At 39.4% G+C, this 9,289-nt stretch overlaps 1 pseudogene; it reads right to left on the bottom strand.

Annotated features, from left to right (window-relative positions):
- The window catches only part of LOC129547350 (mitochondrial import inner membrane translocase subunit Tim29-like), a 33,869-nt pseudogene extending 26,755 nt beyond the window's left edge, over positions 1–7,114 (bottom strand).
- Positions 7,115–9,289: the final 2,175 nt, after the last annotated feature.

Below are 9,289 nucleotides of genomic sequence, written 5' to 3' on the forward strand. Positions count from 1 at the left end.
CTCTCATTAAAATGCTCAGCTAGTGACATCGATAAGTTTATCCCTTGGCGAAGGCAAGCATGCTGGGGCTATAATGACATGGTCTTTCGGTGATCTTAAGGCATTGATTAACCCTCACCTGCCAGAAATCATTAGCAGCCAGACTGCTATTTTCTGATAGTTTTGAAAGGAGGATAAGTTTTAGTAAATAATCATTGGCTACTGTCCCAGGGGGAAAACCAGGCTGGAACGGCCCTGAAACACCACATTGGTTTATTTTTTAGTGGGTGTATTTAGGGAGGAATGGAAATTGCATTCCTAGCAGCTAATTATAGGATAAGTGTGCCTACTTAACCAGGCAGCAAGCATGTCAGCTCTGCACAGAGCTCTCACATAATATACATTTTCTGTTCTCTGGATAATTAACAGGATCAAAATATTACTGTCAGATTCAAGGGGAAAATTAACACATTATCTTAATTGTCTTTTCTACTCAGGTACAAGGCATTACCATTTCAAAAAGGACTTGTTTAATACATTGGAATTTTAAACTGCAATTCCTGAAGATACCGTTAATCCCGTTCCAAACTTTGATCTACTGTTGTGATATCTTTGGATCCTGATTTCTCTGTTTTACTTTTGAACTTTTCAAAAAGGTAAGAGAGGGTGCAGTGACACACTGGACCCGGCTTGTACTGCAGGTTAGACATGCTATTAAAAGTCAGCTTTATAAACTTACAATTAAAGAAATGACATCAAGACAAAGGAGGAAAACACTTAAACCGTGTGTATCAATTCCTGATGATTTCACTACATGTTACTATCATCTATGTTCTTGTCGTTATCTCGATGGTGTCTCTTATGGTAGAGGCTGTACATAATGGGGAGCTGGTGTTTAATCCTTTCCCAGCTCTGCATTCAGTGACATTACTCTGGTAGCTTGCTCTCAACCGTGGTGCAAGTATTTATGCCTTGGAAATTGGCAGATAACTACAAATCAAGGGCTTTGGCAAGGGCTTCCCCGGTGGCTCAGTGGTAAAGAATCCACCAGCAGTACAGGCGCCACAGGAGACACAGGTTCGATCCCTGTGTCAGGAAGTTTCCCTGGAGGAGGGCATGGCAACGCACTCCAGTATTCTTGCCTGCCCTTGGACAGAGGAGCCTGGTGGCTACAGTCCATAGGGTCTCAAAGAGTCAGACACGACTGAGGCAACTGAGCATGTACACATGCAGGGTTGGCAAACTATAGCTTATAGCAATTCCCATTTGTTTCTATATTACCTATGGCTGATTTGCGGTACAGCCACAGAATTGAGGCCTTCCTACTGATGCTGGGAAAGGTTAGGGGCGGGAGGAGAAGGGGACGGCAGAGAATGAGATGGCTGGATGGCATTACCGACTCTGTGGACATGAGTTTGAGTGAACTCCGGGAGTTGGTGATGGACAGGGAGGCCTGGCGTGCTGTGATTCATGGGGTCGCGGAGAGTCGGACACGACTGAGCGACTGAACTGAACTGAACTGAGACTGTATGTTCTGTAAGCCTAGAATATGTACTATCTGGCTCTTTACAAAAATGTTGCTCTGGTCTATATTAAGAAAGTGATGGAGAAAATATTGATAATGAAGCTGCAATTTGTGTTATCATGTCTGTAGTCATTACATTTATGAATAGCTTGTATAACTAAAGAAGCCAGGAATCTTGCCTTCAAATGGCTCCATCTAGGAGTTCAAATGATGCCATTGACCTCTCAGCTTGATTCTCTTCTCTATTAACTATTTTCAGGTAGGGTTTACCATGATGTGATACAACAGCTTCTCAGAATCTCTAATATCCTAGCTATAGTTAAGTGACCTCAGCTAAGAGGATTGCAGCAGCAAAAGCCCTCCCAGGGGTACATGGTCAGGTTATAGTAATCTACCATGGGCCACACGGTCACCTATGAGCCAATCACAGAAATGGAGTGCCCTGATTGGTTAGGCCTAAAACATGGGCCGATCCTAAGAATTAGGGTTGAGGGTCACTGTCAGTCCCTCCCGGGTGCCCTAATTGCTAGAGAGTGTGTATGCTTCCCAAAAGAAAATCAGGTAGTTGATGAGAGAGCAAAGATGCTCTAATCCTTGGATGCTAGAGATGAAGCAGCAGATGTTCGCTGTAAACATCGTCTAAGCCCTTGCCGCTCAAAGAGTGTGGTCCACGGGCCAGCATTATCTGGGAGCTTATGAGAAATGAAGAATCACAGATCCTTTCCCAGACTTCTCAAAACAGGATCTGCATTTTGACATGATCTCCAGGTGATCTGTATGCATATTATGGTCTGAGAAGAGCAGCCCTAGGACGGAATTCTCACTCGGCAGGAAACCTAGGCCCAGAAGTTTCGGTGACTTTTCCGATGTCACTCGGATTAAGTGCTGATTCTGCTTCAGCCAGCCCACTGTTCTCGCCCGTACTCCAGCACACCTGCCAACACATGATTCGCTAAACAGAACTGCTAGGGGTCCTCTCCCTGACCTCTTAGTCTGAGGCTGTCTTGAATTCTATACCCTATCAAGAAAGAGGCTTTAAGACAAGACCAGAAAAAAATCCCCAGTGTTTCAAAAAAAAAAAGCCTGTCTTCAGCTCTCCATTGGCAAGAAATACAAAGTTAAACTCCCAGACAGTTACTTAGCCACACGTTGATAGGGTCCCATTAGTCCCAGGGCACCAGGTGGTCTTGTTTTATGTATGTTGGGCTAACAAGGAATCATGTGTATTTTCGTCATCATTACCATTATCATAGAAACAACAACAGCAATGGTGATAAGAAATGCATACTTTTAAAAGCCAACTTTGGCATCCTTGGAGCTGGAATGGAAATGCACAAGTGTTAGGTCTCTCCCATATTTCCTTACATGTTGACATCAGGAATGACACACATGGCTAACAGATTTTCCACATGTTTTTCTCCTTGGCTGACATCTCCCCACTCAATCAGAGCGAAGTCTGTGATCAGAGGGAGTGTTGATTGACTGCTTAGAGGGCATGAGCCTTCATGAAAACACCGGCATGACAGTTTATATAAATATCCTGACACTTTTTTTCTTATTCTCCCCTGTCCCTTAAATTCCCATTTTTATTTTTTTTCTTTGAGCTTAAAATTAATATTTTCTTTGTGGACATGTAATATCCCGGCATGCCTCAGAGCTCACTCAAGGAGCTTGTTAGCATTTCCTATTTAATTGGATCTCTTTCTCCCTCACCCATGTGGAATTCTCCCTCCATGGGTTTCCAATCGATCTAATGTCAAAAGAAAAAAAGGAAAAGAAAAGAAAAAAAAAAAAAGACCATATCCCTAAATTACAGAGTATAATATATTGTTTTCTTTAGTAGGATAACCACAAAGATTCAGACTTAGGCCAATGTTCTTTGGGGGGTCTAAGACTCCAAAGTTCCAATTATTTGGGTAATTTGGGCATACAGACCCTCTCTCATTTGTCCAAATTAGTTGGCTAATTGCAGCTGTTTGGTTCTAACCTGGAGGGACTTTGGCTGCTTCCAAAGTACAGGGAAACAAATGATGTCGTTTCCTTTGGAACAACATTAAAGTTGGAAAGATTTTAATACGTGCAATTTTCCCACTGATAACATTTAACTTTCTGGACACCCTGGGGTGGAAGGAAGATTATACTCGATTGACAGAGGTGAAATTTTTTCAGTTTGTGATCTCAGAAATCTATCATAATTATGTAGTACATGTTCCCCTAAACTGCTTCAACCAGTGGAGGTGCCTGGTGAAATACTCTCTTCTGGTCATCCAGATAATTCCAGCTGGCAACCAGCTGACCCCAAGCTCTGTCAACATCCACCCAAGATCTTATGGGATTCTGAATTCTTCCCAGGTTTGTCCTGGAAATGGAATTGTCTGTGACACTGTTTCTGTCCCAGGGCTATACTTTTACCCAGGGATAGAGCTTCTCAGTCCTTTATCTCTGTGTTTACACTGAGTGTGTGTCTCCCAGTGGTGCCGTGGTCCCTGACATTCCGGGGACTTAATTACCAAAAGGTAGATCCTTCAGTCCTTCCTGAATGTGTGTTTCCTAGGCTTACTCACTCCTTCTGAGACACCAAGAGGGCTGTCTCTTGGCAGTTCCTGGTACCCAGGGAATCACATGACACAAGAGCAGCCCTTGCTAGTGAAATTCTAAACTGCTCCCCCCACCCCTACCCCAGGCCCAGGATACTTGACAGATACCTCTTACTTAGTTTACCTCGCTTAGACACTACAGGAACAAGTCAATTCAATAACTCTGCTTTCAAATCCCAATTCTGACTCTTGCTGTTTGACCTTGCTGCTGCTGCTGCTGAGTCACTTCAGTCGTGTCCAGCTCTGTGTGACCCCATAGACAGAAGCCCTTGGGAGAGTGTATTCATTTCTCTAGGCCTCAGTTTTCCCCGTCTGTGCAATGGAAGGCATTAACTAAAGTCTAGGTTAAATCTAAACCCAAAAGATGAATCCATTTTAAGAGATTATCATACATTAGAATTTAGAAGATGGATTTTCCCATCTCTGAAAAGATGTCAGTTTTTATGCATCTGTAAGAGCTTGCCAAATTATGACCCATCTTAAAAAACCAGCAGTGTAGTCATTGCCCATAACATAAATAGCTGCTATGTGTTCCCTCTGCAGTGAATGTTTTTGACTCTGCTCCCGTGAATGTCTAAACACTTCTAAAGAGAAAATTTCGACTCTCGTTTTCCCCTTTGTGGGCCAATCTTTTGAACTGCAAATAGATGAGCAGAGACTATTTATGCATTCCACTTCTCCTGTACATGTTTGTTTGACTGGTAAGATGGAAGGTAAGGGACTATTTAAAGATATCTTTGAGAATAATATAAGTACACAAGGGGGCCAGGAATAATAGGTTAACATCACAGAAAATGTAGGTTGGATATAAACTTCCCGGCAGTTTGCATGATTCAATTATGAAGTAGTATCCCATAGGAAGGGCTTTGATCATCTGTACTGGAGATGTTTGCAATTTCGCTGGATTTTTGAAAAATCTTTCAGAGTCATTTTTGCAAAAACAAGAAGCAAGGCACTGAATTTGGACTCTTTGTCTGCATTAATTTTTCCTCTTTTCTCCCCTCTCCGCTTGCTAATTTTTCTGAATAATCATTACAATGAAGTGTCACAAAGGATCCATTTAGAAGTTCAGAATAGCAGTGGCATATGTATACTTCGTAGAGGACTGTATATAAGCCTAATCTGATATTGTTTTCTATGTGAAGTGAAAATATTTTAACTTATTACTCAGGACTCGTAAGTGTATATAATTTGCTTATCATTATTTGAGCTTTCTTGAAGACCAGAATACGCCATTTTTCTTCTTCCTTTATTTTTGATTAACTGTTTTAAAGTAAAATAAGACACACAGAGGAAAAAGAAAACACCAAAAATGAGCAATTTAAGAAAAATATCCTTGCAGTTGCTACCCAGGTCAAGAAAGAGGACTTTGCAGACACCCCGGAAGACCTTTTATGTGCCCCATTGCAATCACAACATCTTTCCTCCCCACAGCCCTGACTTTTGTGTCACTTCCTTGTATTTCTTTGTAGTTTTATTAGTTAATGGACCTCCCTTGACACTCATTTTAAAAGACAAAAGACATTTTATATTTGAAAAATTTCTCTCAGTCTATAGGTTTTCTCTCCATCTTTTTCTAGTCTTTAACTATTTGTGTTGAAAGAACTCAGGACATTTGACCTGAGAGTTTCACCCACTCTGGATTTTGCTGATTGCAATTCAGGGTGCTGTTTAGCATGCTGCTCTATCTGTCTTTCCTGTAAGAGGACCCAGAGGCTGGTCTGGATTCAGATTTGATCTGTTTTGAAAGAATGTAGTTGGTAATGTGTTCTTTCACGTGAGTGTGAAAAAAAAAATGCTTTTTTTTTTTTTTGATGTTAGAAGACATCAACATGCAATGCTTAGATTCTTTCATTCATTAAGTTTGTAAAATGATAATACTTTGCCATTTTTCCCATGTAAGAGAGTTATGAATGTAAAGAGATGCTTACTCTCATCTGTATTTGATTGCCTGGTGGTGGTGTTCAGTCACTAAGTCATGTCCAACTCTCTGTGACTGTGGATGGCAGCATGCCAGGCTTCCCTGTCCTTCACCATCTCCTGGGGTTTGTTCAAACTCATGTCCATTGAGTCAGTGATGCCATTCAACCATCTCATCATTTGTCATCCCTTCTCCTCCTGCCCTAAATATTTCCCAGCATCAGGGTTTGATTACCCAGTAGCACAGTTTATATATGAAAGATTGGTTAAAAGCTTAATTTTTCCCCTTATATTTATGAATTTTCAAGATAATGAATTTGCTCCCTACATTCCAAAGATGACCAACTAGTGTCTTTAAAAACATCATTGTGAATTGCCATCAAAAAAGAGAGGAACAAATTGAGCACGAGAAGGAAATACAGAAGGGAGGGAGGGAGGAAGGGAAAAGGGAAAGAAAGAAAGAAGGGAAGAAGGAAAGGGAAGGGGAGGGGAAATAAAATGAAAGCGGGAAGGAAAGAAAAAAAGAAATACTTAGGTATAAATCTAACAAAACATGTGAAGGATCCATATGCAGAAAACTGTAAAACACTAATGAAAGAAATCAGACAAGATCTAAATAAATGCAGAGATAGTTCATGTTAGTGAACTTTAGTTTGAAATAATGTATTTGTTTCAGTTTATTAATTGTAACAAATGTATTATACGAATGTAAGCTGTTAGTTAGGAGAAAGTGGGTATGAGGAATATGGAAACTCTCCAGAATACCTCTACAATTTTTCTGTGAACAAAAACTATTCTAAAATAATTATTTGTACAATGTCATTATGATCTTAAGAGTTTAAATTTATTTGATGAGATTCAGTCAATTGCATTTGTTTCTTTTTGAAGCTTAAGTTGTTCTGTTGTTGGCTCTTCAAAGGTAGCTCTTGAGTGCTTTTCATATGACCCAAGTCCTTGAAAGTTTTTGGGGTAGCTCGTATGACAAGGTATTCCTGGCTCACCTTTTACACTCCAGCCCCAGCCACAGAGTCCGACATTTCTCCAAGAAGCTCTGGTTTCTTCTGTTCATGTATTTCAAGACCACAATCTTCATGCTTGGGATAGTCATCTTTAGAACTCATCAATAGAGCTCATGAGTTTATACTAGTGATTACACTTCAAATTCAAGACCCCAGTTATTCTTTTTTTTTAAATTTTTTTAATAACTTACCCTCTTCTAGCATATATCTGTATCTCGTTTTCCTCCACACTGAGAACCTTGGTTCTCTGGGACACATGGAATGATGAAAACCATCCCATGTCGGTTACTTTACCCCAAATTACACAACAGCTTCAGCACAGTACTAACACTGTACCACCAATATAATTATCGAGCAGTCTAAAGTTTTTTCCATATGGTCTTCTCATTAATCCTATTTTATAGTTGAACTATAGATAGCCACAATGCCCGGGCATAATAGCCCTTCTAAATTATACTCTTTTCCTAGGAACTCCCGTTTAGTGTTAGTTCCACAAGTAACTATATGTTAAAGCTTATAAACAGTCCTTGTGTTGTGCCTCTTAAGTTGGTTGTCTAAAGCTTGCGTTCCAAAAGTTTCCGTGGGAAGGGTACTTTGAAACACTGTTCTTTGGGTTAATAACATTTGTCTGTGTCCTTTGCACTTTAAAGGTACTATTATTAAATATAAAATTTTGACTCATATTTTCAGTCCTTGAATTTCTTAAATATTTCACTCTATTTTCTTCTGTCATAAAGTTGTTGACATAAAATTTTGAACTCATGTCTAATTTTCTTTGCCTTCTAAATCACTTGTTCTTTTTCCTAATTGTCTAACAGATTTTCCCCTTCCTTCCTTCCTTTTTTTTTTTTTTCTACAATTAATTATTTTATTAGAGTATGTCTTAATATTGGCAGCTTTGGGTCAAGAGTCTCAGATATATATACAGTTCAATGTATGGTTTAACATCTTTATTTTCTGAAGTTTTCCTGAATTATAATGTTTAGTATTTGTTCTCTTCCCTTGTTTTCGTTTTCATTTTTGAAGATATTCCTCTTACTCCTGTGTTGGATGTCTTTGCCTGTGTTAAATATTTTTTACTTTATTTAAAACTCTTGTAGTTCTTCCTTAATTTCTTTTATATTTTTAATGTTTTGTTTATCTTAAGGCAAAATCTGTCCTGTTTATTCATACTTGTGTTCCTTTTAGTTTAATTTTTATTTCTGAAAATTATTTAAAATTTCTTCTCTTCTTATATCTGTGGTCTCATCTCCAAGTTTTTCAAAGTCTAATCAATACTGTTCTTTTGTGTCCTGCTTATTTTCTTATTGTCTCTTAGCTCTTTTAAAAATAGAAATGTATAGTTTTGATCAGTTTTGTGAGCATATTTTTCTGGCATGATTTCATTGTCTGCAAGATTATTGTTCTGCCTCCTTTATTCTTTTTAAAATAATTTTGTATGGGATTTATCATCGGTACATGTCTGTTGCTCACTTTTATATCGGATTGTTTTTCTGAACTTTTGGAATGAAGTATAGTTTAATAGCTTTTATAACTTAAGAGAATTGCCTTTCCTGATGCTTTTGTATAGTATTAAGAAGTATGGTGACTTTTCTTGACTGTTTCCCTTCTTGACATTTATCTGGAGTTTCTCCTCCCATTGTGTGTGTTGACTCCTACTTAATTACCAATCTGTTACTATTTCTACTAGTTGTTCCTTGATGTGGAGTCCTCTCCTGAAAGGGAGTCCTGGCATACTGGTTTCGGAAGCTGAAAGAAACTAGATTGTTACAGAGTCTTCATTTCTCACTGTGAACTCTTCCTGCTCACCCACAATTAGATTGGGCAGATCTTGATGGGATTCCCTAGTGGCACAGATGGTAAAGAGTCTGCCTGCAATACAGAAGACCTGGGTTCGATCCGTGGGTTGGGAAGATCCCCTGAAAGAGAAAATGGCAACCCACTTCAGAATTCTTGCCTGGAAAATCCCATGGATGGAGGAGCCTGGCAGGCTACATACCTGTTGGACACAACTGAGTGACTTCACTTTCATTTGCAAGGTGTCTTGATATTCATAAATAGTCCCTCTCAACCACACCTAACTTTCCACTAATATAGAAAGAACTAAGGCTGATTGCCAGGGGAACCAACCATGTAATTGGAGGGTTGGAACTTTTAGTCCAACCCACCTGACCACCAGGTAGGTGAGGGGGTCAATGATTTTATTAATTGTGCCAGTAGAATAAAGCCTCCATAACAGCCCAAAGGGA

This window comes from Moschus berezovskii, chromosome 22, assembly GCF_049115385.1.
Source record: "Moschus berezovskii isolate FMDL1 chromosome 22, NW_MosBer_1.0, whole genome shotgun sequence".
NCBI classification, from domain to species: domain Eukaryota; kingdom Metazoa; phylum Chordata; class Mammalia; order Artiodactyla; family Moschidae; genus Moschus; species Moschus berezovskii.